This window comes from Belonocnema kinseyi, chromosome 2, assembly GCF_010883055.1.
Source record: "Belonocnema kinseyi isolate 2016_QV_RU_SX_M_011 chromosome 2, B_treatae_v1, whole genome shotgun sequence".
Taxonomy (NCBI): Eukaryota; Metazoa; Arthropoda; class Insecta; order Hymenoptera; family Cynipidae; genus Belonocnema; species Belonocnema kinseyi.
Window position 1 is genome coordinate 82,983,966 of NC_046658.1, and position 4,798 is coordinate 82,988,763.

Sequence of the window (4,798 nt, forward strand, 5' to 3'; positions counted from 1 at the left end):
GCGAACCGAATGCTACCCGAATTGCACATTAGCAGGGGCGAAGCCATTATACAGGGGTATTTTCATATTTCGCGCCTTTAAAGTTGCATTCGGATCGGCTATTCGGACAAGTCCGTCCATCTTCGGATCAAGTTTATCATAGTTTCCATGGTTGCGTACGAAACTTCAAATGGATACATCTGTCAAAACAATATAGGTTATGTTACATAGTAATTACAAATAATAAAAGGGTTTAATTAATAATGAAATATGACATGTGAATGAGAAGTAAAAGTCAATTTTTGCTGTGCCAATAACATTGTGGAATGTCTGCTGAGTGACAAATACTATAAAATAGTAATAATATTCTGCGCTTCCAGTGGGCGAAGAGTGAATTGTGTGTACCGCTTATTTACGGCATAAAAACAGGTATGTTATGAATAGACTATTATTACTTAAATTATCGCTGCTGACACTGTCAGTGATAAACATACAAACCCACCAAACATTTTTTTGGTAAAGAATAATCAATCGAAAGTATAATAAACATGCCGGGCCGATCTGTCATTATTTCGAGGTTATGTTCAAATTCACCTGTTTGCCCTAATCGCTGTAAGTAAATGTAGGCAATGTCAATTTAAAGTTTACGCATGTAATATTTCATTCACTTTATTCAAAACATATCCTGTCTATTCATAACATACCTATTTTTATGCCGTAAATAAGCGGTAAACACAATTCACTCTGCGCCCACTGGAAGCGCAGAATATTCTTACTATTTTATAGTATTTGTCACTCAGCAGACATTCCATATTGTTATTAGCACAGAAAAAAATTTATGTTTACTTCTCAGTTCACACGTCTCATTTCATTATTAATCAAACACTTTTATTATTTGCAATTACTATGTAACACAACCTATATTGTTTTTACACTTGTCTCCATTTGAAGTTTCGAACGCAACCATGGAAACTATGATAAAGTTGATCCGAAGATGCACGGACTTGACCGAATGGCCGATCCGAATGCAACTTTAAAGGCGCGAAATATGAAAATACCCCTGTATAATGGCTTCTCCCCTACTATTGTGCAACTTGGGTAGCATTCGATTCGCCATGTATGTAAGCCCCAGCGTGTCCACCCTGCATATACATACACTTAGAGGCAGACTGGCGTAGACCCTCAGTGTGGGCGCCCGCCCTCACCCCTGTTGGTGTGACGCCCCTGAGGACACTTGAACGCCCCTAGAACAGTTTTGTGTACGATTATATTTATATAAACAAAGATACTGAAAAATTAATTAGGCAAAACCAAAAATCTACTCATCTGGCATTCAAAAACGCGCGTGTGTACGCGTGTAGACTCTCTGTTGGTAGCAGTGAGGTATGATCGACAGTACTTTTTTTCGAGGTTTCCTATACTGCTGGATCAGCTGATTTTAAATTGATAAAGTATACATTATTTGCCAGAACGGATTGTACATGTATTTGTCTGTCAATATTTTGTGACTAAACAAAAAGTTTAAGACTTATCATTGAATTTTCAAAACAGTAGAATAATAATTTCGTTCCATAACATAAGGAAATACACACCCTGCTAATAATGGATTATTAACATTTATTGAAAGTAAATAAAGTTCTATTGTTTTTAAATATTTTAAATAAATATTAAATAGATCAATAATCATTCATATCTCAATTATCTTAATATGAATAATTTTGAATAAAGTTGAATTATATTTTAATAATAAATAAAAATGAATGAAATTCAATAAATTTTTTTAAAATAAATCCAATCAAATTCTATTACTTTTTAATAACTTTACTCACATTATATAAAATAATTGTCGGAATGAGAATCAATTACATTTTACGTAATTTAAACCAACCTATTTCTATGGCTTTAAATAAATTTGTATTATGAGTGAAATTGAATATATTTTTCACCAATCATATTGAATCAATTTTTATCACATTTCAATTATTGTATTTGCGTTATTAATAACAATTGAAGAATCTAAATGAATTATGTATATTGTGCGCAATTGAAACCATTTGATTTCTATAGTTTTAAATCATTTTAATTATACAACTGAAACTTAATAAATTAATGAAATTTAATAGTTTTCTTTGAATTAAATTGTATCAAATCTTAGCATTTTTCAATAATTTTAATTAATTTATTAAATACAATCGAAGGAATCAGAATTAACTATATTTTGAGCAATTGAACCCAATCGACTTCTTTAGTTTTAAATACGTTTGATTCTACGATTAAGACTGATTACATCAATTCTTATAATTTTTCAATCATTTTAGCTGCTTTATTGAAAACAATTCCAGACCAAACGGATGTGGCAGTCGATCCAAATCGATGTGGCTGCGTGTGTACGGGGGGGAGGGGAGGCTTAAAAAGTAAATAATCTGCTGTCGACCCTGCGCTCAGAGATGCAGTCCGCCGTTGCATACACACACACACACACACGCCTATATACATACTTACATACAGGGTGGACACGCTGGGGCTTACATACATGGCGAATCCGAATACTACCTGAATTGCACAATAGTAGGGGAGAAGCCATTATACAGGGGTATTTTCATATTTCGCGCCTTTAAAGTTCCATTTGGATCGACCATTCGGTCAAGTCCGTGCATCTTCGGATCAACTTTATCATAGTTTCCATGGTTGCGTTCGAAACTTCAAATGGAGACAAGTATCAAAACAATATAGGTTGTGTTACATAATAATTGCAAATAATAAAAGTGTTTGATTAATAATGAAATGAGACATGTGAACTGAGAAGTGAACATCAATTTTTTCTGTGCCAATAACATTATAGAATGTCTTCTGAGTGACAATTACGGCATAAAAACAGGTATGCTATGAATAGACACCATATATTTTAAATAAAGTGAATGAAATATTACATGCGTAAACTTTAAATTGACATTGCCTACATTTACTTACAGCGATTAGGGCAAACAGGTGAACTTGAATATAACCTCGAAATAATGACAGTTGTCTCTGGGCCTCATCTCAAAATTTCATTTGATCAAATACTGAAATAAATTTTAAAAATCGCTCAAGATAGTAATTTTAGGGGCTGATCAAATGCCAGTTTGCAAACTATACCAAAAAAAACAATGTCGAAAATACAATAATTCAAAGAAAAAGTTGGTCCAGAGAAAATATTTTCTAAAATAAAAATAATACATAAAAAGTTTATTAATTAAAATTTGGGCTTGTTAAATTGCTTCGAGATTTTTTTTGATACACTGATACCATCAAAATTACTTAAAGCTGATTTTAGGTGCTGATCAAATCCCAATTTGGAAATCAGATCCAGATATAGCAAGTTCGAAAATAGAATAATTAAAAAAAATTGGAATGTAAATATTGGCCTGAAATTTCTCTTCTAGATTTATTACTGGTACAATCCTATCACCAACAAGTGTTTAATTTATTTTATTGGTTGATCAAACCAAATTTTCAGAAGAGGTCCAGAGAAAACATTTTCTAAAATGAAAATCCCTAAAAATTGTATCAATTAAAACTCGGGCAAGTTAAATTGCTTCAAAATATCTTTTTGATAAGCCTGTACCATTCAAATGACTCAGATAATTAATTTTAGGCTGACCAATCCCCAGTCTTGGGATAAGTTCCAGAGATAACGATTTTTCAACAATGTTGATTAAAATGCACCAATTCTATCTGCATTTCCTGATGTGTATTTCTTCTAGGATCGATCTGTGTAAAAAGCAATGGTAATCAAATTTTAAATTCAGAAATAATGTTTGACTTCTTAAAACGATTAATAAGTAATGACTGTTCAATTGATAATAATTCATTATTATTTAGATTATCGCTGCCGACACTGTCAGTGATAAACATACAAAACCACCAAACATTTCTTTTGTAAAGAATAATCAGTCGAAAGTATAATAAACACGCCGGGCCGATCTGTAATTATTTCGAGGTTATGTTCAAATTGACCTGTTTGCCCTAATCGCTGTAAGTTAATGTAGGCAATGTCAATTTAAAGTTTACGCATGTAATATTTCATTCACTTTATTTAAAACATATCCTGTCTATTCATAACATACCTGTTTTTATGCCGTAAATAAGCGCCCACTGGAAGCGCAGAATATTCTTACTATTTTATAGTATTTGTCACTCAGCAGACATTCCATAATGTTATTGGCACAGAAAAAAATTGATGTTTACTTCTCAGTTTACATGTCTCATTTCCTTATTAACCAAACACTTTTATTATTTGCAATTACTATGTAACACAACCTATATTGTTTTGACACTTGTGTCCATTCGAAGTTTCGAACGCAACCATGGAAACTATGATAAAGTTGATCCGAAGATGCACGGACTTGACCGAATGGCCGATCCGAATACAACTTTAAAGGCGCGAAATATGAAAATACCCCTGTATAATGGCTTCTCTCCTGCTATTGTGCAATTCGGGTAGCATTCTATTCACTATGTATGTAAGCCCCAGCGTTTCCACCCTGTATAAACATCCATAAGCGCAAAGTCCGGGTTCCGGGTTCTGCAGTGGCGAGTCGGGACCGAGCACAAATACTCAAACCTGGATATCTCGGAAACGAAGGACCAGGGATCGAAATAAAAAATACACAGCTAAATACACTAGCCGTCCAATAAGACGACGAACGCGGGACTTTTTTGTTTATATATTTTATTATATTTGTTTATATAATTTGTTTATAAAATAAACAAATAACATTTAATGTTAAATTTAAATATTCACGTATCATCCTCACAATGAAAGCAAGCGATTTCAGAG